The sequence below is a fragment of the Eptatretus burgeri genome, chromosome 16 (genome assembly GCF_056783735.1).
Source record: "Eptatretus burgeri isolate ZD-2024b chromosome 16, Ebu_testis_v1, whole genome shotgun sequence".
Lineage (NCBI taxonomy): Eukaryota > Metazoa > Chordata > Myxini > Myxiniformes > Myxinidae > Eptatretus > Eptatretus burgeri.
In genome coordinates, this window is record NC_140976.1 from 61973627 (window position 1) to 62001512 (window position 27886).

The 27886-nt window shown below is 39.7% G+C and overlaps 1 long non-coding RNA gene across 2 annotated transcripts; it reads left to right on the forward strand.

Annotated features, from left to right (window-relative positions):
• On the forward strand, nucleotides 1–27731 carry LOC147011181 (uncharacterized). Of its 2 annotated transcripts, none has more exons than XR_015052444.1 (3): nucleotides 1–781; nucleotides 12797–12857; nucleotides 25781–27731. It is a non-coding gene; the product is annotated as an uncharacterized LOC147011181 (long non-coding RNA). The 2 variants fall into 2 exon arrangements; XR_015052445.1 differs by lacking the exon at nucleotides 25781–27731 and adding an exon at nucleotides 13873–14206.
• The last annotated feature ends 155 nt before the right edge of the window (nucleotides 27732–27886 follow it).

Consider the following 27886-nt stretch of genomic DNA (forward strand, 5'->3'; position numbering starts at 1 on the left):
ATAGGTATTTGCTCTCTTCTCCGAAACTACACAAACAATAAACAGCATTGAAAGAATCAATGAAGAGATTCTACCTCCATAGATAAATTAAGCAGAGAGGGGGAAAACATGTAAAATAACAAAAGAGTGATTTGATAGATTTGGGGTATATTATACATGTTTCAGGCAGTAATCACACTCAGTTCCCTGATACCCACCAGATCAATATTACACTGTGGCGGGGCCAGCGCGAGCACGTGGGGATCCATCTTGCTCATGACCTTTTATACATTTGTTCACCTTCTCCGAGCTCACCCTTCCTTCCCAGGTCATGTTCCACCCCCCCCCCCTGTCCTTCATTATCTGTTTCACTTTGTGTTTCATCCCCAGTTTTTCCCTTCCTCCCTTTCCCTGTGTTTAGTTTGTTGCCAGCTTGTTCTCTCCCTGTGTGCTCTTCCTACTCCCATTGCTCTCATTCTTCCCCATACCCTTTCTTTCTTCGATTGTCCCTCTGTGGTCACTTTCCACCCTTTGTTGTTGTAGGGGGGGGGGTTGATTTTTTGAAAGGTTCACCCATTGGTCGGACAGCTTCCGGACCCCGCCCACATTCGTTGCTTGACTCCACCCACCACGACACCTTGAGAAAATAATATGGCTGCCATCTTGGTTTTCTGAAGGCCCTGTCACATCAAGCCTGAAGGCCTCATGCTGATTATTCACTGCCCGGGTTTGTTGCATCAGATTCACGTTGGTTTTGTTTGGATCGAGCGTTACTCACGCTGAGGGAACCCGAAAGAAAATCGTGAGTAATCGATTTTGTGTCGCAGGTTGTGAACACAGTGTGGCCAGTCTCGTTGTGTTATGTTCTGACCGGTTCTGTGTTACAGCTCTTCCATGAGCCTCGACTACAAAAAAATATACAAATTTTTCAGACATCATCACAATTTTAAACGATTTACTCGGTCTTTTTTACACTTCAGCACGAACATGTTTTCACATTTGAACAATTATCCACATTTTTCCACCACATGCTTTCTCATCAATCTACATTGAATTATTTAATTATGTTCAGAAGTATTTCATTACAACAAACTCATGGGAGAAATAGTGCATTTGATACGAGTGTCATTTTGCATCCGAGTGCTGTGTTGATTTTAATATGGAATACGCAAAGCCGAGAAGTGAACGTAGAATTCTTCTTTCATTCGCTTCTTAAATATATCAAATGAAAGTCTTTTTGCAATGAAAAACAAATTACCTCAACATTACCTTCACAACAACAACTACACCGCCTCGAACAGGATCTCCTCTGAAAAATTTAATTTACCTCAACATTACCTTCACAACAACAACTACACCGCCTAGAACAGGATCTCATCTAAAAAAAATTAATATTACCTCAACATTATACCTCAACATTACCTTCACAACAACAACGACACCGCCTAGAACAGGATCTCATCTAAAAAATAAATATTACCTCAACATTATACCTCAACATTACCTTCACAACAACAACTACACCGCCTAGAACAGGATCTCATCTAAAAAAATTAATATTACCTCAACATTATACCTCAACATTACCTTCACAACAACAACTACACCGCCTAGAACAGGATCTCATCTAAAAAATAAATATTACCTCAACATTATACCTCAACATTACCTTCACAACAACAACTACACCGCCTCGAACAGGATCTCCTCTGAAAAAATTAATTTACCTCAACATTACCTTCACAACAACAACTACACCGCCTAGAACAGGATCTCATCTAAAAAATAAATATTACCTCAACATTATACCTCAACATTACCTTCACAACAACAACTACACCGCCTAGAACAGGATCTCATCTAAAAAAATTAATATTACCTCAACATTATACCTCAACATTACCTTCACAACAACAACTACACCGCCTAGAACAGGATCTCATCTAAAAAATAAATATTACCTCAACATTATACCTCAACATTACCTTCACAACAACAACTACACCGCCTCGAACAGGATCTCCTCTGAAAAAATTAATTTACCTCAACATTACCTTCACAACAACAACTACACCGCCTAGAACAGGATCTCATCTAAAAAAATTAATATTACCTCAACATTATACCTCAACATTACCTTCACGACAACAACTACACCGCCTAGAACAGGATCTCATGTAAAAAAATAAATATTACCTCAACATTATACCTCAACATTACCTTCACAACAACAACTACACCGCCTCGAACAGGATCTCCTCTGAAAAGATAAATTTACCTCAACATTACCTTCACAACAACAACTACACCACCGAGAACAGGATCTCATCTAAAAAAATTAATATTACCTCAACATTATACCTCAACATTACCTTTACAACAACAACTACACCGCCTCGAACAGGATCTCCTCTGAAAAAATTAATTTACCTCAACATTACCTTCACAACAACAACTACACCGCCTAGAACAGGATCTCATCTAAAAAAATGAATATTACCTCAACATTATACCTCAACATTACTTTCACAACAACAACTACACCGCCGAGAACAGGATCTCATCTGAAAAAATAAATATTACCTCAACATTATACCTCAACATTACCTTCACAACAACAACTACACCGCCTCGAACAGGATCTCATCTAAAAAAATTAATATTACCTCAACATTATACCTCAACATTACCTTTACAACAACAACTACACCGCCTCGAACAGGATCTCCTCTGAAAAAATTAATTTACCTCAACATTACCTTCACAACAACAACTACACCGCCTAGAACAGGATCTCATCTAAAAAAATTAATATTACCTCAACATTATACCTCAACATTACCTTCACAACAACAACTACACCGCCTAGAACAGGATCTCATCTAAAAAATAAATATTACCTCAACATTATACCTCAACATTACCTTCACAACAACAACTACACCGCCTAGAACAGGATCTCATCTAAAAAAATTAATATTACCTCAACATTATACCTCAACATTACCTTCACAACAACAACTACACCGCCTAGAACAGGATCTCATCTAAAAAATAAATATTACCTCAACATTATACCTCAACATTACCTTCACAACAACAACTACACCGCCTCGAACAGGATCTCCTCTGAAAAAATTAATTTACCTCAACATTACCTTCACAACAACAACTACACCGCCTAGAACAGGATCTCATCTAAAAAAATTAATATTACCTCAACATTATACCTCAACATTACCTTCACAACAACAACTACACCGCCTAGAACAGGATCTCATCTAAAAAATAAATATTACCTCAACATTACCTTCACAACAACAACTACACCGCCTAGAACAGGATCTCATGTAAAAAAATAAATATTACCTCAACATTATACCTCAACATTACCTTCACAACAACAACTACACCGCCTCGAACAGGATCTCCTCTGAAAAGATAAATTTACCTCAACATTACCTTCACAACAACAACTACACCACCGAGAACAAGATCTCATCTGAAAAAAAAAATTCCTCAACATTACCTTCACAACAACAACTACAACGCCGAGAACAGGATCTCATCTAAAAAAATAAATATTACCTCAACATTATACCTCAACATTACCTTCACAACAACAACTACACCGCCTAGAACAGGATCTCATCTAAAAAAATGAATATTACCTCAACATTATACCTCAACATTACTTTCACAACAACAACTACACCGCCGAGAACAGGATCTCATCTGAAAAAATAAATATTACCTCAACATTATACCTCAACATTACCTTCACAACAACAACTACACCGCCTAGAACAGGATCTCATCTAAAAAAATTAATATTACCTCAACATTATACCTCAACATTACCTTCACAACAACAACTACACCGCCTCGAACAGGATCTCCTCTGAAAAGATAAATTTACCTCAACATTACCTTCACAACAACAACTACACCACCGAGAACAGGATCTCATCTAAAAAAATTAATATTACCTCAACATTATACCTCAACATTACCTTCACAACAACAACTACACCGCCTCGAACAGGATCTCCTCTGAAAAAATTAATTTACCTCAACATTACCTTCACAACAACAACTACACCACCGAGAACAAGATCTCATCTGAAAAAAAAAATTCCTCAACATTACCTTCACAACAACAACTACAACGCCGAGAACAGGATCTCATCTAAAAAAATAAATATTACCTCAACATTATACCTCAACATTACCTTCACAACAACAACTACACCGCCTAGAACAGGATCTCATCTAAAAAAATGAATATTACCTCAACATTATACCTCAACATTACTTTCACAACAACAACTACACCGCCGAGAACAGGATCTCATCTGAAAAAATAAATATTACCTCAACATTATACCTCAACATTACCTTCACAACAACAACTACACCGCCTAGAACAGGATCTCATCTAAAAAAATTAATATTACCTCAACATTATACCTCAACATTACCTTCACAACAACAACTACACCGCCTCGAACAGGATCTCCTCTGAAAAGATAAATTTACCTCAACATTACCTTCACAACAACAACTACACCACCGAGAACAGGATCTCATCTGAAAAAAAAAATTCCTCAACATTACCTTCACAACAACAACTCCAACGCCGAGAACAGGATCTCATTTAAAAAAATAAATATTACCTCAACATTATACCTCAACATTACCTTCACAACAACTACACCGCCGAGAACAGGATCTCATCTAAAAAAATAAATATTACCTCAACATTATACCTCAACATTACCTTCACAACAACAACTACACCGCCGAGAACAGGATCTCATCGAAAAAAATAAATATGACCTCAACATTACCTTCACAACAACAACTACATCGCCTAGAACTGGATCTCATCTGAAAAATAAAATTCCTCAACATTACCTTCACAACGACAACTGCACCGCCGAGAACAGGATCTCATCTAAAAAAATAAATATTACCTCAACATTATACCTCAACATTACCTTCACAACAACTACACCGCCGAGAACAGGATCTCATCTTAAAAAATAAATATTACCTCAACATTATACCTCAACATTACCTTCACAACAACAACTACACCGCCGAGAACAGGATCTCATCTGAAAAAATAAATATGACCTCAACATTACCTTCACAACAACAACTACACCGCCGAGAACAGGATCTCATCTGAAAAAATAAATACCAGAAGTGAACGTAGTATTCTTCTTACATTCGCTTCTGACTTTACCAACAACTTGTTCACAACTGTATACGCAATTTCCGGTGACTTCAGCCTGGATTCGGAATCAGCAATCAAAGAACATAAATCACAATTAAAAATTATTTTTTGATTATGCGGGAGCTATCTTTATTAAAATCAGTGGAGGAAATATACAGCATGTCTGATATTATTTGGGTCTTTCATGTCTCCGACGATGCCTTTATCTCCCGGCATGCATCATTCCACATGACAAAAACCGGAAACAAAAAAAAAAACAGAAGCAAAAAAAAAAACGGAAGCAAATGACACGAATTCACAATTGGCAGGGTATTGTGTTGTTTTTGTTGTTTCCTATTCTCTCATGTTCATGCGTTAAGAAATATTCACAAGATAGAAATAAAACCCAATCGTGTTTATACACCGCACAGTGTTTAAAAACGACCGGAAGCAAAAGGTCACAGCTAACGACACGGATTCCAAATAGCCAGGTGTATTGTGTTGTTGTTTCCTATTCTCTCACGTGCACACGTTAAGTATGAAGCTCACTGCATTCGCTAATAATTATAAAGTTCAGGCACATTTGTTGAGTGCAGAAAGTGATTTTAATTTTTAGAAAGCAGAATAAACCAGAAAGAAGCGAATGGAAACACAGTTGAAGCTGTTTGTGAGTGAGAGCTCAGCTGTCTATTTGAAGGAAATACAGTGTGGCCATAAAGTCTGGAACCATAGATAATGTCATATCATTCTGTTACGGTTTGAAGATGTCCTTGACGAAAGATGAACGCGTTGAGGTGACAATGCTGAGTGGACGCGAGTGTGGGTCATATCGACGGATAGCAGAGCACTTCAACGTGTGTCATCCCGAAACAGCTGCCGTCTCTCATAGCACTGGTTCAAAAATGCAAGTCAGGCAAGGAAGCAGCACTCCGCATCAGGCAAGGAAGCAGCACTCCGCATCAGGCAAGGAAGCAGCACTCAGCATCAGGCAAGGAAGCAGCACTCAGCATCAGGCAAGGAAGCAGCACTCAGCATCAGGCAAGGAAGCAGCACTCAGCATCAGGCAAGGAAGCAGCACTCAGCATCAGGCAAGGAAGCAGCACTCAGCATCAGGCAAGGAAGCAGCACTCAGCATCAGGCAAGGAAGCAGCACTCAGCATCAGGCAAGAAAGCAGCACTCAGCATCAGGCAAGAAAGCAGCACTCAGCATCAGGCAAGGAAGCAGCATGTGCCATTTGTAAAGTCCTTGGTATGACTCGGGCAGGGTTCAAACCACTGACCTTCCAGACTCACAACAGAGGCTCCAACCATTCCTCCAAAGAGTCCAGTTCAATATTTGTTCTTATCATTTTGTTCCTCCTTAAAGTATACGTACTACTTGTATAATGTATCAGAAAACAACACAGTAAACTTTTGCAGAGATGCACACGAGGTGAGGTGCAAGTTCCTTCCGGTCCAATAACTTTACAGTTCACTCATAAATTCACTTTTTGGAAAGGGTTGCAGCATTTGCACAGGTCAACAATCTCTCTTGGTTTGAACCGATTCTACAAAACAAAGAGAAAACACAGGTAAGAGTTCATTCTGTTGTTACCTCCACCACTGAAGGTGAAGGAGTTGATGTTTTCACCCCTTTCTCTGTTTGTTTGTTTGTCTGTGTACAGGATATCTCAAAAAGTTGTGGACGGCTCTGGATGAAATGTCGTGGACAGGTTCGGTGTGTGACATGGACAAACTGATTAGATTTTGGTGAAGATCCGGATCCGGATCTGACGACTAGAATTTTTTAAAGTAATTTTTCACCATTGAGAGATCGGGCTCAAAACAATATCTAACATGAGATCTCAAAAATGTATTGAGTCTGATATGTTCTCATACATCAGGCATTACCAGGTGGAGGTGTGTGCTGCACCGAGTGCCATCGTAATTCATACTCTGTCTGGCGAAGTAAAAGTTTTTGTTTTTCTTTAATCTCTGCTGAAGTTGAGGCTCATAGAACAGCTGAATGACAAAAGGAACACTTCACAGACTGACAAAGGGGAACAGGTTGACAGAAACACACACACATGCTACAATGGGCAAAGAGCAGTGACTCGGGTTACACGGACCGAGTGCAGTTCATGGAGAAAGAGCTGAGAAGTGAGAATGGGTCCTGAAGGAATGGAGAGAAGAGTGCAAGACCACAGAAATGGAGTCATTTCCAGGCAAAAGATATGATGAAGGAATAATGGATGTGTCCATCACATTTCGACTTTACTCCATTTACCAAGGAAGAGATTCAGCAATCGAAGGAACAGTTTGATACAAGGCTTCAACAGAATGGCTCATTTGTATAAACCAACACATCATCATTTACATCAAATTGGATTAACCAATCAATGGAAAGATGGACAGACGTGAGAAAGACTGTCCACCAAACTATGCACACACATGTGTGTGTCTGTATGCCAAGTGTGCATACCCCAAGGCGATCCCTTCATGTACGCACACCTTCCTCGAAACTATCTTGCCTGGGTTCAAATCCAGCTACAATCTCGTGTGATTCACCAATGTGTTCCATTAAACACGGCATCACGTCTGCTCACATGAGGTGGTTGATGAAAAGATCCCACGGCATCCTTCGTGAAGAGGAGGTGAGCTATCGCCGGCAGCCTGAACAAATTACAAATTCCTGCCCTGACAACTGCTGGGAAGGTAATGGTAAACCATCCAGTGTATCCCTTGCCAGGAAACTGTTTCAGTGGCACAGATGCTCTGTGAAGGCGTGTGTGTGTGTGTGTGTGTGTGTGTGTGTGTGTGTGTGTGTGTGTGTGTGTGTGTGTGTGTGTGTGTGTGTGTGTGTGTGTGTGACAGAGGGAGGATATGCTTGAAATCAACAAAACGTTTTTCAGAAATGCCAAAATAAAAACAAAAAAACATGATAAAATCCAAACGTGATATCAAACCCAGATGAGACTTATAAAAATGATGAGTATGCGACCTCTGTGCGACCTTTGATTCTAAAATACAACTAGAACGGCACCTCCACCAGGCTGAACAGTTTACATTATATATCCCACTGATGGGTTGGATCTGAATCAGGATCAAAACCAAAATCTATTCGACTTGTCCAACTCATCCACCAAGTTTTGTCATCATTCCTCCACAACTTTTTGAGATATCATGCAATATAGCATGTCCTCACTTAACATCGTCCCAGTTAACATTGTTTCATAAGTCAGTCCCTGATCTATTGGAAAACATACTTATTTAAAGTCATTCACTTCGATTATAAAAGTCGTTTTTCCTCTAATTTAGCACCAAACTAATGGTTTTCCTCGTTTTAACAAAGCCACAGGATGAACCATACAATAAATCCCGGTGTATAAACCCACCCAGAGTATGTACAGTTTTGGCCTTGCATACACCGAGCTGTGAATGTATAACATCGATGGGTCCTGGGCTGAAGTTACTCAGATGTACATGAATGGTGTTTGGAGGAAGTTGTTGCCTGAATGTCTCAATGACTTGAAAGGATTTACAGATGTTTTCCCCATTTTAAAGACAGTTATCCTTGGCCCGGCCAATAAAGCTAGTTTTGATGAAGTGGATGAAGGCGACGTTGCACAACTTCTGCAATTGCACGAAGAGTTAACCAATGGAGATCTTAATCAAGTAGAGATGATGGGAAAAAAAAACAATTGGAGATGATGATATTCAATTGTTTGTTTAAAATTATTTAAAACTATTACTCTATTTATAAATAATTTCTTTTGTCTGATTTTGGCTCCATCTCTCAATGGTGAAGAATCACCGAAAAAAATTCTTGTCTCTGGATATGGATCTTCACCAAAATCTAATAAATTCGTCCTCGTCACACACGCAACCTGCCTTCCAAACTTTGTCCGAATCCGTCCATAACTCTTTGAGATATCCTGTTCACAGACAAATACACAGACAGGGTAAAACATCACCTCCGTGCACCTTCATTGGCGGATGTGATTAAATTATCAAAACCTCAATACAAGACTCCGATGACAACTTTCAAAATGAGAACGGGCACTCAGTTGAGCGCATACCTTCGCCAACCCGACATTTTGCCCCCCCCCCCCTTGATTGTGAGGATATTTAATCCCATACCACATCTGCCATCTCGTATGTGTTATGATGGCATAAAAACATTAAATTTTCTGTGTGTAATGTGTAATGTCACATAACGTCATTGTGTAATGTCACATATCACAAGATGGGGCATTGAATTCTGAACATTTTGGCATTAGTTGCATGCAAATTGGATACAAATTAACCGCGCTTATGGTAAAAAGACGATTTTGACTTTTTCATGACCTTGACCTTTACCTTTGACCCGATCGCTTCCAAAATCTAATCAAATGGTCCTCGGATAATAACCAATCATCCCACCAAATTTGCTGCAATTCAGTTCAATACATTTGGAGTTATGCGAATAACAAACAAACAAACATATTCACAAATAAATAAATACACAGCGATCAAAACATAACCTTCACAACAAAGTTTGCAAAGGTAAAAAGCTTCCTTGCAAATGAGGAGGGATAATTAATTTGGATGATTTAAACGAGTTCGGTGCTTTGGCTCATTTTATATGTTCAAAGTGTAAGGAGGTCTGTTTGGAAAATTTTAAATCTTGAGGAAAGAGTAAATTTTCTGAGTTGTAAAGTTCTTGCCGTAAATAACTTTTCATCTTTGTCCTCTGATACTTTAACTCAAGTTATATATCAAGTACATGCACAATATATAATATCACTGATATTGCATATCATAATATCGTTGGATGTTGTTACCTGTGGCAAAAAATCTTCGACCGGAATAGCGTTGACAAAGCAGCTTTCACCAGCGGGCTGGCGGCGATGGAAATGGTTGGTACGGTAATGGTCGTGAGATATAGCAAGATAGACAAGTAATTGTGGGCCACGTTCCTGAAGACAAGACAGTATCGAAGAAGAACACACTTGCAGAATTCGAACATCGTTGGGAACCAAAGCACGATGTATGAGAGAGCCACAAATATGGTGAGGTAGAGGGACTGCTTTGAAGACGAATTCTTCACGTTGTTCTTCACCGTCTTCTGGGCCTGGCTATTTGCCATCACCAGTAAAGAGATATTAAATCCAATCATCAATGGAAACGTCACAATGTTGAAAAGGACAGCTCGAATGGTCAATATTATCATGCCCAGATTATTTGGCAAGAAGTTGACCAAAGGGACATTAATAAAGGCCCAGAACCAACAAAAAGCTGTGATGGCCCGTGTTTTGGTCAAGGTCATTGTTCGAACGTAGTGGAAGGGATATCTAATTGCACAAAACCGGTCTACCTGGCTGGTGAATACAAGCAGATAAGCCACTCCATATAATGACGAGAACATGAAATAAGTGTCATTGTTTCTTAGTCCTTTTACATCAAACAATCCAACATAAAACCACATCGCTCCGCTGAACATGTTGCTGAAACAAATATGGAAAATGTACATGAAACGATTTTTCCTAAGAAACTGCTTTGTTTTCATGAAAGACAAAACGATCAGCACGTTGAGAACAGTTCCCGTTATGGCAAGGAAAACATGAAAGATGAAGAAAGTGATGTTCTTGAAGGAGTCAAGTTCCACAGATGGAGATGGAGCCATGACTTTATGCTGGATGATGCTCCTTCAGTGGAGTGAAATGTATTAAATAGAGAAAGTTGATAAATTTGAACAACCAGGGATTGGTTTAATGAACCTCAATGGATTTCATTAATAATGTCATGTTGTGTCTTGGAAGTCCTACGAGATTTCCATATTCGAATCCCAACTCATTAAAATTAAAAACCCTCATTAATCTCCCCCGAGCATGATTGTACTTGAATGTAAAAATATAAGCACGTATAGTGTGGAGTTCCTCAGCATATTTTGTTTCTAAGTTTGCTATGTTGAGATCAGTGACGTCACACCAACTCTCAGAGCATCCACATTCAAAATTGAAGATGACCAACTGCTGTCATGTTATCTCTGTTATGGGTCACAGGCATCGGGCTTTTAAGAGGGTGGTCATCCTTCTTTAACACAGCGGTCGATGGTCATTTGGGAGCAATACACAACAAAATGCAAAGGGTGATGAGAGAGAGAGAGAGAGAGAGAGAGAGAGAGAGAGAGAGAGAGAGAGAGAGAGAGAGAGAGAGAGAGAGAGTGCATTATGTGGACCAAAGTGTATCAACCAGATCAAAATCTGTGGTCATTATCAGGGTCAATGGGGGGGGGGGTTGGGGGGGGATGTTGACCCCCCAAAATAGGTATCTGCTCTCTTTTTTTTGAAAATACACACACAATTTTGAGGAAACTTGACCACAACATTCTTCACCCTGTTCTGTGGTCGAGCTCTTCTACGGGCCTTGACTATGTATCCAAAAAAAAAAATGGTACATTTCAATCGTACGTTATGAAGACGTAATTAATAGACGTACATGTGTTGATCGACGCATCACCTTGAGGAGGTTTCACCATTCACCATTTTTTTTAGTTTTTCACTCGCCTGTTCAAAGAACAGAGAGCTTTCGCGATACCCAGGGCGTGAGCCTGAAAATGTTAAAGTTTTTGATGCAAGTTATTTCCTTTCTCATGTTTTTATCAACCACACTATTTTTTACTGATTACAATATACAAATACATATATTGCTTGAATATTATTTGGATCAGACTTCACTGCAATGCTTTATAAAAAATATGATTAGACTCGTCTTTTGAAAACGATAAATGTATAAACAGGCGAGCATTGGGTGTCTTTGACACCAACTCTCTGGTTATATATACAGTAGCGGTACGAGTATGGGCCCACCTTCGGTTGGAAATTTAACGCGTTCATAATTCCACAAAATGAAACTTTCTTCGAGAACACACTGTACACTGGAAAAAAATTGGGATGCACTGTAACCATACTTAGCCTTGCTGGACCACGCAGTAAAGTTTTTGTGATGTAAAACACTTTCCAGCTTTGACTGGGATGATATATTTACCCTCACTTGGCACTTTTCATCAAAGAAAGCTGCATAAAGCAACCAAAAAGGCTACACAAAACAAGGTAATTTGGAACCAATGTGTTTGGATTGGAGTATGGTGGAATTGTTGTTGGCAAATTTCTGTCCTGTCCCACTCCAGTGTGAGGTGACACTCAGGATGAATGAGTCTAAGAGGGAGGGCTGGACAAAAATGACAGTGTTGATTAAAGGGTTAATTGGGTTCTTATTTTTGTATAATTGATGTTAGCATCTGGCGTTTTGTAACACCCTGTTTCATGACTACTGGGATGGTGTGTATGGAGAGCTCCCTGTTTGCCAACACCAAAGGTCACTCTCCCCTCCACTCTATACTCATGACCTTTTATACCTTTGTTAACCTTCTCCGAGCTCACCCTTCCTTCCCAGGTCATGTTCCACCCCCCTGTCCTTCATTCTCTGTTTCACTCTGTGTTTCATCCCCAGTTTTTCCCTTCCTCACATTCCCTGTGTTTAGTTTGTTGCCAGTTTGTTCTCTCCCTGTGTCCTCTTCCTACTCCCATTGCTCTCATTCTTCCCCATCCCCATTCTTTTTGTTTGTTGCATCAGATTCACGTTGGCTTTGTTTGGATCGAGCGTTACTCACGCTGAGGGAACCCGAAAGAAAATTGTGAGTAATCGATTTTGTGTCACAGGTTGTGAACACAGTGCGGCCAGTCTCGTTGTGTTATGTTCTGACCAATTCTGTGTTCCAGCTCTTCCATGAGCCTCGACTACAAAAAAAGAATATATACAAATTTTTCAGACATCACAATTTTAAACGATTTACTTGGTCTTCTTCAACACGAACATGTTTTCACATTTGAACAATGATCCACATTTTTCCACCAAATGCTGACTCATCAATCCACATGGAATTATTTAATTATGTACAGTAGCATTTCATGACAACAAACTCATGGGAGAAATAGTAGATTTGATTCGAGCGTCATTTTGCATCCGAGTGTTGTTGCTTTTAATTATTACTCGATGACCCGTGAACTCGTTGGGTTCCTGTTGTAACGGCGGTTGATGACAATCATTTCAAGAATAAAACAAGATAGCTCCAGCGAACTATACCACTGAGGTTGTTTGCATTGATCAAATTCTCCCGAAAAGGACTTGACTGAATCGGGAATTGATTTTTAAAATAATTTTTTCGTTGCCCGATTTGAATTCAACTTGACACTGCACACCGCAGAAGAATGGTGAGTTAGGTGGCCCTTAAATTTTTGCGCTATATTGTACCATTTTGGCTGTATTTCAGGAACACTCTTTATATATCTATGTATATATATATATATATATATATATATATATATATATATATATATATATATATATATATATATATATATATATATATATATATATATATATATATATATATATATATATATATATATATATATATTCACAAGATGAGAGTTGAAGTGATATCTAGAAGATAAAGTTCAGACACATTTGTTGAGTGCAGAAAGTGATTTTAATTTTTAGAAAGCAGAATAAACCAAAAAGAAGCGAATGGAAACACAGTTGAAGCTGTTTGTGAGAGCTCACTTATTTATTTGAAAGAAATACAGGGTGGCCATAAAGTCTGGAACCATAGATAATGTTATACCAGAGATAATGTCACTCTGTAACAGTTTGAAGATGTCCTTGACGAAAGACCAACGCGTGGAGTTGACACTGCTGAGTGGACGCGAGTGCCGGTCATATCAACCGATAGAGCACATCAATGCGTGTCATCCCGGAAGAGTTGCCGTCTCTCATAGCACAGTGGGGAAACGGGTTCAAAAATTCCAGGATACAGGCAGTGTGTTTGACATTGTGCAGGGATTGATGGAAATGCTCCATTAATGCACCGCGTTCATTACAATTCTGCACAGCACATTGAACTGCATTTCTCATGAGGGACAACACATTGAACGTGTCATGTAATGTCATCGAACATAATCATGTATTGTAATGTCATGTCAATAAACCATTTATAATGTATATTCGCCTGTGTTTCCAGACTGTATGGCCACCCTGTCATATGTTCCCTTGCAAGGAACTTCAACACAGAAGGAGGATGTCCTCCTCCCATCTATTTGGGACTTCGACATCCCAGGCCATAAGGCCCATTAAATCCTGTGCTAGTATTGCCAACATGTGGTTATATGTCCGTACTCTGTCCTGTTTTTTAAAATTCTGAGCATCAGGCAAGGAAGCAGCACTCAGCATCAAGCAAGGAAGGAGCACTCGGCATCAAGCAAGGAAGCAGCACTCAGAATCAGACAAGGAAGCATCAATCAGAATGAGGCAAGGAAGCAACATGTACCATTTGTAAAGTCCTTGGTATGACTCGGGCAGGGTTCAAACCACTGACCTTCCAGACTCACAACAGAGGCTCCAACCATTCCTCCAAAGAGTCCAGTTCAACAGTTGTTCTCATCATTTTGTTCCTCCTTAAAGTATACGTACTACTTGTATAAGGTATCAGAAAACAACACAGCAAACTTTTGCAGAGATGCACATGAGGTGAGGTGCAAGTTCCTTCCGGTCCAATAACTTTACAGTTGACTCATAAATTCACTTTTTGGAAAGGGTTGCAGCATTTGTACAGGTCAACAATCTCTCTTGGTTTGAACCGATTATTTTGTTTGTTACTTGACGAAATCTACGATTTTCTCAAGTTTGTTGGTCGGATCAGTTTGTTTGTTTGTGTGTACGTCTCGCTCTACACGTCGCATTTCGAGTCGGAATGTCATGGAACTTTACCAATGGACTTATTGGCCACCAGAATAGAACCCTATAACTTTTGGCATGTCAAGGTCAAAGGTCAAGGTCAGGAAAAATTCCTGAAAATCGCGAAAATCCGTATCTTTTAGCATGGGCCGATTTTCAAAAATTCATATCTCCGCCAAAGCTTAACGGATTCCTTTCAAATTTGAAACACGGACGTAGGAGGGGAGTATCTTTGACTGGATGAATTTCGTCAAGTCCTCGCCTGATTGGCCATTTCATTTGTTTGTCTGTCTGTGTGCACGATATCTCAAAAAGTTTTGGACGGACCTGGATGACATCTCGTGTACAGGTTCGGTGTGTGACAAGGACAAACTGATTAGATTTTGGTGAAGATCCGTATCCGGATCTGATGACGAGAATTTTAAATTAATTCTTCACCATTGAGAGATCGGGCTCAAAACAATATCTAATGCGAGATCTCAAAAATGTATTGAGCCCAATATGTTCTCATAGATCAGGCATTACCAGGTGGAGGTGTGTGCTGTACCGAATGCCATCGTAATTAACCTCCGCCATCGAAGATCGGAGGTTACTGTTTTCACCACTTTCTGTTTGTTACTTACGAAATCTAAAGATTTCTTAAGTATATTGATGACTTCCGTTTCTGTTTGTTTGTTTGTATGTTTGTTTGTATCTTTGTTTGTTTGTTTGTAGGCACGATAACTCGAGAACGGAAGAAGCTACCAATGTCAAATTACACCACTTGCTTCATAATGGTGATGGCGAGTGCTGATTAGATTTTTCTCGAAATCTATCAAAGGTCAAGGTCACAGTGAGGTCAAACATCCAAAAAATGATAACTCGAGAACGGAAGAAGATACCAATGTCAAATTACAACACGTGATTCAGGAGGGTGATGGCTTGCACTGATTAGATTTTGGTCAAAATCGGTCAAAGGTCAAGTTCACAGTGAGGTCAAACATCCAAAACATTCGATTTTTGATGGTTTGGTACAGAATCATCGTATAAACTTCTGGTTTGCGTCGCTACCTTCTCTAGAGACAGCTTTTATAAGACAAGGTCAGAGGTCAAGTTGACGATTTCATTAGTACCAGTCTATGACTGCTTGTTTGTTTGTTTGTTTGTTTGTAGGCACGATAACTCGAGAACGGAAGAAGCTACCAATGTCAAATTTCACCACGTGATTCAGGAGGGTGATGGCGAGTGCTGATTCGATTTTGGTCAAAATCGGTCAAAGGTCAAGGTCACAGTGAGGTGAAACATAATTCCGTAAATTCATGTGGAGAAATGGAGTATTTTTGCTTTCGCTCGACGTTACGAGTTCGTTTTAACTTCGATTTTAATTTTGTCTTTGGTTTTTGCGATCCCTTAGGGCGCTTAAAACTCGGTTATCGAAATTCTGGAACAGCGATGAATAACTGATCTTCTTCTTCTTCTTCTTCTTTTGGCTGCTCCCCTTTGTGGTCGCCACAGCTGATCATCCGTATGATCCGCATAGTGATTTGGCACATGTTTTACACCGGATGCCCTTCCTGATGCAACCCTGGTCGCCTCTTACGACACAGGGATATGGGAAACTTATTTTAACAGGGTATCCACTGGCCCAGTACACTGGTACTCATTTCGCCAACCTCGGAAGGATGACAGGCTGAGTCAACCCCTGGTGTATTAATTCAGTGGCCCAACGGGGCTTGAACTCAGAACCTTTTGGATCCCAAGCCGCTGCCCGAACCACTGCGCCAACACCAGGCTCGATGAAAAACTGATATATAATAAATAATAAGTCTTTTATCAGATTCTTCTGAAAGGTAATACACCTATTATCTGGCATATCCTGCTGGTACTGAATCACTTTTTTAAAAATAAAAACAAAAAAATGGAATTTTAAAAAGAAATCTAGTTTTTGTCTGGGACTCATTATCTGCAAACCACAGTGAAAATCGTAGACCACAATGAATTCAGAATTCAAGCTCCCCTTGGGCTTCTGACTGATTCATGGTTTTATTAGACAAGGTCAGAGGTCAAGTTGACGATTTCGTAAGTACCAGTCTATGACTGCTTGTTACTTACGAAATCTAAAGATTTCGGAAGTATATTGATGCCTTCCGTTTCTGTTTGTTTGTTTGTTTGTTTGTTTGTATGTTTGGAGGCACGAAAACTCGAGAACGGAAGAAGCTACCAATGTCAAATTACACCACGTGATTCAGGAGGGTGATGGCGAGTGCTGATTAGATTTTGGTCAAAATCGGTCAACGGTCAAGGTCACAGTGAGGTCAAACATTCGATTTTTGATGGTTTGGTACAGAATCATCGTAGAAACTTCTGGTTTGCGTCGCTACCTTCCCAAGAGACAGCTTTTATTAGACAAGGTCAGAGGTCAAGTTGAGGATTTCGTAAGTACCAGTCTATGAATGCTTGTTTGTTTGTTTGTAGGCACGATAACTCGAGAAGGAAGAAGCTACCAAGGTCAAATTACACCTCGCGATTCAGGAGTGTGATGGCTAGTGCTGATTAGATTTTGGTCAAAATCGGTCAAAGGTCAAGGTCACAGTGAGGTCAAACATCCAAAAAATGAAAACTCGAGAACGGAAGAAGCCACCTATGTCAAATTACACCACGTGATTCAGGAGGGTGGTGGCTAGCGCTGATTAGATTTTGGTCAAAATCGGTCAAAGGTCAAGGTCACAGTGAGGTCAAACATTCGATTTTTGATGGTTTGATACAGAATCATCGTAGAAACTTCTGGTTTGCGTCGCTACCTTCTCCAGAGACAGCTTTTAGAAGACAAGGTGAGAGGTGAAGTTGACGATTTGGTAAGTACCAATCTCTGACTGCTTGTTTGTTTGTTTGTTTTTTTGTGAACAGTATTACGGAAAAACTCCTCGACGGATTTCGAGGAAACTTGGTGGGGGGGTTAGGTATGGTCCAAGGATCATGCCATTAGATTTTGGACTTGGTTACCCCCCCCCCAAAAAAGTTACCCCCCTCCAAAAAAAATTGTTCGAGAAAATTTTTTTTTATTTTTTGCATTTCTTCATATTTTAAGTGATTTACAACTCCCCCCAACAAAAAATTGTTCGAGAAAAAAAACATTTGCAACTTTTTTTTCAACAAAATTTCGATTTCTTTTTTTTTGCATTTCTGCATGTTTTAAGTGATTTCCAACCCCCCCCCCAAAAACAAAAAACGTTGGAGAAAAGAATTATAATTCTGTCAGCACTGTTGACGTCATATTTAATGAATAAGATATAAGGTTCACTTGAGTGACCCAGCAGTATTGGCGGCGGAGGTTTTGCACTCTCCCGAGTGCTCCCCCTCAAGTTCATACTGTGTCTGGCGAAGCAAAAGTTTTTGTTTTTCTTTAATCTCTGCAGAAGTTGAGGCTCATGGAAAAGCTCAATAACAAAAGGAACACTTCACAGACTGACAAAGGGGAACAGGTTGACAGAAACACACACACATGCTACAATGGGCGAAGAGCAGTGACTCGGGTTACACGGACCGAGTTCAGTTCATGTCGAAAGAGCTGAGAAGTGAGAATGGGTCCTGAAGGAATGGAGAGAAGAGTGCAAGACCACAGAAACGAAGTCATTTCCTGGCAAAAGATATGATGAAGGAATAATGGATGTGTCCATCACATTTAGTATTAACTACATTTACCAATGAAAAGATTCAGCAATCGAAGGAACAGTTTGATACAAGGCTTCAACAGAATGGCTCATTTGCATAAACCAATACATCATCATTTACATCAAATTGGATTAACCAATCAATGGAAAGATTGACAGACGTGAGAAAGACTGTCCACCAAACTATGCACACACATGTGTGTGTCGGTATGCCAAGTGTGCGTACCCCAAGGCCATCCCTTCATGTACGCACACCTTCCTCGAAACTGTCTTGCCTGGGTTCAAATCCAGTTACAATCTCGTGTGATTCACCAATCTGTTCCATTAAACACGACATCACGTCTGCAGACATGAGGTGGTTGGTGTTTAAGATCCCATGGCATCCTTCGTGAAGAGGAGGTGAGCTATCGCCGGCAGCCTGAAAAAATTTAAAATTCCTGCCCTGACAACTGCTGGGAAGGTAATGGTAAACCATCCAGTGTATCCCTTGCCAGGAAACTGTTTCAGTGGCAAGGATGCTCTGTGAAGGGTATGTTAATGTGTGTGTGTGTGTGTGTGTGTGTGTGTGTGTGTGTGTGTGTGTGTGTGTGTGTGTGTGTGTGTGTGTGTGTGTGTGTGTGTGTGTGTGTGTGTGTGTGTGTCAGAGAGAGGATATGCTTGAAATCAACAAAACGTTTTTCAGAAATGCCAAAATAAAACAAAAAAACATGATAAAATCCAAACGTGATATCAAACCCAGATGAGACTTCTAAAAATGATGAGTATGTGACCTCTGTGCGACCTTTGATTCTATAAGACAACAAGAACGGCACCTCCACCAGGCTGAACAGTTTACATTATATATCCCACTGTTGGGTCGGATCTGAATCAGGATCAAAACCAAAATCTATTCGGCTTGTCCAACTCATCCACCAAGTTTTGTCATCATTCGTCTACAACTTTTTGAGATATCATGCAATATAGCATGTCCTCACTAAACATCGTCCCAGTTAACATTGTTTCATAAGTCAGTCCCTGATCTATTGGAAAACATACTTATTTAAAGTCATTCACTTTGATTATAAAAGTCGTTTTTCCTCTAATTTAGCACCAAACTAATGGTTTTCCTCGTTTCAACAAAGCCACAGGATGAACCGTATTTTGCCAAAAGGTGACCACGTGTGAATTCTTTAAGATCACACTGAGCTGAACAGAGCTGCTATCCACCAGGAGCGACTCCTTCAGGAATATCTGCCTACGAGAGATTCCGATGAGAATCGTTCTACAGAGTAACCATGAAAAATATTCTTTTGCCTCATAACATCACCAAATGACGTCATAATGTCTCAAGCTTGACATATCGAGAAAGCATTCATCGAGGTGTTCAATTTGAGGTACGATACGATATGGTTCCTAAAACTTGAAAATTTGACCTTGGGGTCAAATATGTTTGACCTGAGGCGCCAACCATGAAGGTCAAGGCCAATCGCCACCAAAAATTAATCAGCTGAGCGCCAGACCATGAATTATATTGCCATGAAGTTTGAAGACGATCCGATCAAAATTACTCAAAAAATAAGGGTTTCGTCGACTCCCCTGATTTGCGCCAAAGTGACCTTGACCTTTGACCTTGACCTTCAAAATTTTGTGCACTGAAAGGGACCTCTATAGGCCTCTGATATGCGAAGTTACAAAAATTTCCGATGATAACTGTGCTCTGCAGAACTTTTTTATACGTGATTACAGACAAACAAACAAACAAAAACAAAAAACCATACAAGCTGACGAACATATCTTGCAAAACTTCGTTTTGGCAAGATAATAAATCCCGGTGTATAAACCCACCCAGAGTATGTACAGTTTTGGCCTTACATACACCGAGCTGTGAATGTATAACATCGATGGGTCCTGGGCTGAAGTTGCTCAGATGTACATGAATGGTGTTTGGAGGATGTTGTTGCCTGAATGTCTCAATGACTTGAAAGGATTTAAAGATGTTTTCCCTATTTTAAAGACAGTTATCCTCGGCCCGGCCAATAAAGCTGTTTTTGATGAGTTGGAAGAAGGCGACGTTGCACAACTTCTGCAATCGCACGGAGAAGTGTTAACCAATGGAGATCTTCATCAACTCGAGTTGATGGGAAAAAAAAAACAATTGGAGATGATGATATTCAATTGTTTTTTTCAAATTATTTCAAACTTTCACTCAATTTGTAAATAATGTCTTTTGTCTGATAAAAAAAATCCTGGAACCTAACCCTGGAAACTTTACATTTATTCTTATTGGGAAAAAGGATTCGCTTAAATTTGTTTCAGTGAATCGCTCTTTTCAAGAACCGAACTACAACGTTAAGCGAGGATTGACTGTGTATCAATTTTGGTTCCATCTCTCAATGGTGAAGAATCACCAAAAAAACGCTCATTTCCGGATATGGATCTTCACCGAAATCGAATCAATTCGTCCTCGTCACACACCCAACCTGCCTTCCAAACTTCGTCCGAATCCGTCCATAACTCTTTGAGATATCCTGCTCACAGACTTACACACAGACAGAGTAAAACATAACCTCCGTGCACCTTCAGTGGCGGATGTGATTAAATTATCAAAACCTCAATACAAGACTCTGATGAGAACTTTCACAAAAAGCTTCCTTGCGAATGAGGAGGGATAATTAACTTGGATGATTTAAACTAGTTCGGTGCTTTGGCTCATTTTATATGTTCAAAGTGTAAGGAGGTTTGTTTGGAAAAGTTTAAATCTTGAGGAAAGAGTAAATTTTCTGAGTTGTAAAGTTCTTGCCAGAAATAATTTTTCATCTTTGTCCTTTTATACTTTAACTCAAGTAATATATCAAGTTCATGCACAATATATAATATCACTGATATTGCATATGTATGAAACACAGAATAATATCGTTGGATGTTGTTACCTGTTGCGAAAAATCTTCGACCGGAATAGCGTTGACAAAGCAGCTTTCACCAACGGGCTGGCGGCGATGGAAATGGTTGGTACGGTAATGGTCGTGAGATATCGCAAGATAGACAAGTAATTATGGGCCACGTTCCTGAAGACAAGACAGTATCGAAGAAGAACACACTTGCCGAATTCGAACATCGTCGGGAACCAAAGCACGATGTATGAGAGAGCCACAAATATGGTGAGGTGGAGGGACTGCTTTGAAGATGAATTCTTCACGTTGTTCTTCACCGTCTTCTGGGCCTGGCGATTTGCCATCACCAGCAAAGAGATATTAAATCCAATCATCAATGGAAATGTCACAATGTTGAAAAAGACAGTTCGAATGGTCAATATTATCATGCCCAGATTATTTGGCAAGAAGTTGACCAAAGGGACATTAATAAAGGCCCAAAACCAACAAAAAGCTATGACGGCCCGTGTTTTGTTCAAGGTCATTGTTCGAACGTAGTGGAAGGGATATCTAATTGCACAAAACTGGTCTACCTGGCTGGTGAATACAAGCAGATAAGCCACTCCATATAATGCCGGGAAGATAAAATAAGTGTCATTGTTTCTTACTCCTTTTATATCAAACAATCCCATATAAAACCACATCGCTCCGCTGAACATGTTGCTGAAACAAATATGGAAAATGTACATGAAACGATTTTTCCTTCGGAACTGCTTCGTTTTCATGAAAGACAAAACGATCAGCACGTTGAGAACAGTTCCCGTTATGGCAAGGCAAACATGAAAGATGAAGAAAGTGATGTTCTTGAAGGAGTCAAGTTCCACAGATGGAGATGGAGCCATGACTTTATGCTGGATGATGCTCCTTCAGTGGAATGAAATGTATTAAATAGAGAAAGTTGATAAATTTGAACAACCAGAGATTGGTTTAATTAACCTCAATGGATTTTGTTAATAATGTGGTGTTGTGTCTTGGAAGTCCTTCTAGATTTCCATATTCGAATCCCAACTCGTTAAAATTAAAAACCCTCATTAATCTCCCCCGACCATGATTGTGCATGAATGTAAAAATATAAGCACGTATAATGTGGAGTTCCTCAGCATATTTTGTGTCCAAGTTTGCTATGTTGACATCACTGACGTCACACCTACTCTCGGAGCATCCACATTCAAAATTGAAGATGACCAACTGCTGTCATTTTATCTCTGTTATGGGTCACAGGCATCAGGATTTTAAGAGTGGTTGTCCTTCTTTAACACACCGGTCGATGGTCATTCGGGAGCAATACACAACAAAATGCAAAGGGTCATGTGAGAGAGAGATATTCTGAGCAAATTATGTGGATCAAAGTTTATCGACCACATCAAAATCTGTGCTCATTATAGGGGTCAATGGGTGGGTGGGGGGAGGGTGACCCCCCCAAATAGGTATCCGCTGTCTTTTTTTTTGAAAATACACACGATTTTGAGGAAACTTGACCACAACATTCTTCACCCTGTTCTGTGTTCTCGCTCTTCCATGAGCCTTGACTATGTATCTAAAAAAAAAATGGTACGTTCCAATCGTACGTAATGAAGACGTAATTAATAGACATAGTCACGGTCCAGCTCACATTCAAATAGAACATAATTCATAGACGTACGTGTGCCGATCGACGCATCACCTTGAGGAGGTTTCACCATTCACCATTTTTTCACAGTTTTTAGCTCGCCTGTTCGAAGGACAGAGAGCTATAGAGATACCCCAGCGTGAGCGTGAAAATGTTAAAGTTTTGGTGCAAGTTATTTTCTTTCCAATGTTTTTATCAACCACACTATTTTTTACTGATTACAACATACAAACACATTTATTTCTTTAAAATTATTTGGATCAGACTTCACTGCAATGCTTTATAAAAAATATGATTAGACTAGTCTTTTAAAAACGATAAATGTATAAACAGGCGAGCATTGGGTGGCTTTGACACCAACTCTCTGGTTATATATACAGTAGCGGTACGAGTATGGGCCCACCTTCGGTTGGAAATTTAACGCGTTCATAATTCCACAAAATGAAACTTTCTTTGAGAACACACTGTACACTTGAAAAAAATTGGGATGCACTGTAACCATACTTAGTCTTGCACCACGCAGTAAAGTTTTTGTGATGTAAAACACTTTCCAGCTTTGACTGGGATTATATAATTACCCTCACTTGGCACTTCTCATCAAAGAAAGTTGCATAAAGCAACCAAAAAAGACTACACAAAACAAGGTAATTTGGAACAAATGTTTTAGGATTGGAGTATGGTGGAATTGTTGTAAGCAAATTTCTGTCCCGTCCCACTCCAGTGTGAGGTGACACCAGGGTGAATGAGTCTCAGAGGGAGGACTGGACAAAAATGACAGGGTTAATTAAAGGGTTAATTCGGTACTTATTTTTTATAATTGATGTTAGCATCTGGCGTTTTGTAACACCCTGTTTCATGACTACAAGGATGGTGTGTATGGAGAGCTTCCCGTTTGCCAACACCAAAGGTCACTCTCCCTCCACTCCATACTCATGATCTTTTATATCTTTGTTAACCTTCTCTGAGCTCACCCTTCCTTCCCAGGTCATGTTCCACCCCCCACCCCCGTCCTTCATTCTCTGTTTCACTTTGTGTTTCATCCCCAGTTTTTTCCCTTCCTCCCTTTCCCTGTGTTAAGTTTGTTGCCAGCTTGTTCTCTCCCTGTGTCCTCTTCCTACTCCCATTGCTCTCATTCTTCCCCTTACCCATTCTTTCTCAGATTGTCCCTCTGTGGTCTCCATCTACCCTTCTGTTGGTGTGTATCGCCCGATTCCACAATGTTCACATTTTTACCTGCGACATGTCGCTCGTTCACAAGAGTTCAGCATGGTTGCAGTTGTTGCTGTTGTGGTTGTTGGGTGGTTTATTTTTGAAAGGTACACCCATTGGTCGGACAGCTGCTGGACCCCGCCCACATTCGTTGCTTGACTCCACCCACCATGACACCTTGACAAAATAATATGGCTGCCATCTTGGTTTTCTGAAGGCCCTGTCACATCAAGCCTGAAGGCCTCATGCTGATTATTCACTGCCCGGGTTTGTTGCATCAGATTCACTTTGGTTTTGTTTGGATCGAGCGTTACTCTCGCTGAGGGAACCCGAAAGAAAATCGTAAGTAATCGATTTTGTCACAGGTTGTGAACACAGTGCGGCCAGTCTCGTTGTGTTTGTTATGTTCTGACCAGTTCTGTGTTCCAGCTCTTCCATGAGCCTCAACAACAAAAAATATACAAATTTTTCAGACATCACAATTTTAAACGATTTACTTGGTCTTTTTACACTTCAGCACGAACATGTTTTCACATTTGAACAATTATCCACATTTTTCCACCACATGCTGACTCATCAATCCACATGGAATTATTTAATTATGTACAGTAGTATTTCATAACAACAAACTCATGGGAGAAATAGTGGATTTGATACGAGCGTCATTTTGCATCCGAGTGTTGTTGCTTTTAATTATTACTCGATGACCCGTGAACCCGTTGGGTTCCTGTTGTAATGGCGGTTGATGACAACAATCATTTCAAGAAAAAAACAAGAGAGCTCTCGTGAACGATACCACTGAGGTTGTTTGCATTGATCAAATTCTCCCGAAACGTACTTGACTGAATCGGGAATTTATTTTTAAAATAATTTTTTCGTTGCCCGATTTGAATTCAACTTGACACTGCACACCGCAGAAGAATGGTGAGTTAGGTGGCCCTTAAATTTTTGCGCTATATTGTACCATTTTGGCTGTATTTCGGGAACATTCATACATATATATATATATATATATATATATATATATATATATATTTATATATATATATATATATATATATATATATTTATATATTTATATATATATATATATATATATATATATATATATATTTATATACACATATATATATATATATATTTATATACACATACATACATGCAAATATATTTCTACAAATATATATAAAAAATATATATTTCTCGATATATATGTATATATATGTATTCACAAGATGAGAGTTTAAGTGATATATAGAAGATATAGTTCAGGCACATTTGTTGAGTGCAGAAAGTGATTTTAATTTTTAGAAAGCGGAATAAACCAGAAAGATGCAAATGGAAACACAGTTTCAGCTGTTTGTGAATGAGAGCTCACTTGTTTATTTGAAGGAAATATAGGGTGGCCATAAAGTCTTGAACCATAGATAATGTCACTCTGTCACAGTTTGAAGATGTCCTTGATGAAAGACCAACGCGTGGAGTTGACACTGTTGAGTGGACACGAGTGCCGGTCATATCAACCGATAGCAGAGCACATCAATGCGTGTCATCCCAGAAGAGTTGCCGTCTCTCACAGCACAGTGGGGAAAATGGTTCAAAAATTCCAGGATACAGGCAGTGTGTTGGACATTGTGCAGGGATTGATGGAAATGCTCCATTAATGCACCGCGTTCAATACAATTCTGCACAGCGCATTGAACTGTGCATTTCTCAAGAGAGACAACACATTGAACGTGTCATGTAATGTCGTTGAACATAATCATGTATTGTAATGTAATGTCTATAAACCATTTATAATGTATATTCGCCTGTGTTTCCAGACTGTATGGCCACCCTGTCATATGTTCCCTTCCAAGGAACTTCAACACAGGAGGAGGATGTCATCCTCACATCTTTTAGGGAGTTGGACATCCCAGGCCATAATGCCTATTAAAGCCTGTGCTAGTATTGCGAACATGTGGTTATATGTCCGTACTCTATTCTGTTTTTTTTTTAATTCTGAGCATCAGGCAAGGAAGCAGCATTCAACATCAAGCAAGGAAGGAGCACTCAGCATCAAGCAAGGAAGCAGCACTCAGCATCAGACAAGGAAGCATCAATCAGAATGAGGCAAGGAAGCAGCATGTACCATTTGTAAAGTCCTTGGTATGACTCAGGCAGGGTTCAAACTACTGACCTTCCAGACTTCCAGACTTCCAGACTGACCTTCTCATCATTTTGTTCGTCCTTAAAGTATACGTACTACTTGTATAATGTATCAGAAAACAACACAGTAAACTTTTGCAGAGGTGCACACGAGGTGAGGTGTAAGTTCCTTCCGGTCCAATAACTTTACAGTTGGCTCATAAATTCACTTTTTGGAAAGGGTTGCAGCATTTGTACAGGTCAACAATCTCTCTTGGTTTGAACCAATTCTACAAAACAAAGAGAAAACACAGGTAAGAGTTCATTCTGTTGTTAACTCCACCATTGAAGGTGAAGGAGTTGATGTTTTCACCCCTTTCTCTGTTTGTTTGTTACTTGACGAAATCTACGATTTTGTCGTTTGTTGATCGGTTCAGTTTGTTTGTTTGTGTGTACGTCTCGCTCTACAGGTCGCATTTCGAGTCGGAATGTCATGGAACTTCACCAATGGACTTATTGGTCACCAGAATAGAACCCTATAACTTTTGGCACGTCAAGGTCAAGGTCAGGAAAAATTCCTGAAAATCGCGAAAATCCGTATCTTTTCGCATGGGCTGATTTTCAAAAATTCATGTCTCCGCCAAATCTTAACTGATTCCTTTCAAATTTGAAACACGGACGTAGGAGGGGAGTATCTTTGACTGGATGAATTTCGTCAAGTCCTGGCCCGATGGGCCATTTCATATGTTTGTCTGTCTGTGTATAGGATATCTCAAAAAGTTTTGGATGGACCTGGATGAAATGGTGTGGACAGGTTCGGTGTATGACAAGGACAAACTGATGAGATTTTGATGAAGATCTGGATCCGGATCTGACGACTAGAATTTTAAATTAATTCTTCACTATTGAGAGATCGGGCTCAAAACAATATCTAATGCGAGATCTCAAAAATGTATTGAGCCCAATATGTTCTCATAGATCAGGCATTACCTGGTGGAGGTGTGTGCTGTACCAAGTGCCATCGTAATTAACCTCCGCCATCGAAGATCGGAGGTTACTGTTTTCACCCCTTTCTGTTTGTTTGTTTGTTTGTTTGTGAACAGTATTATGGAAAAACCCCTCGACGGATTTCGACGAAACTTGGTTGGTGGGGGCGGGGGGGTTAGGTATGGTCCAAGGATCATGCCATTAGATTTTGGACTTGGTCCCCCCCGCCCCAAAAAAAAATTGTAAGAGAAATTTTTTTTTTGTATTTCTACATGTTTTAAGTGATTTCCAACCCCCCCCAAAAAAAAATTGTAAGAGAAATTTTTTTTTTTGGTATTTCTGCATGTTTTAAGTGATTTCCAACCCCCCCCCCCAAAAAAAATTGTTCGAGAAAAAACAAATTTGCAACTTTTTTTTCAAAAAAATTTCGATTTCTTTT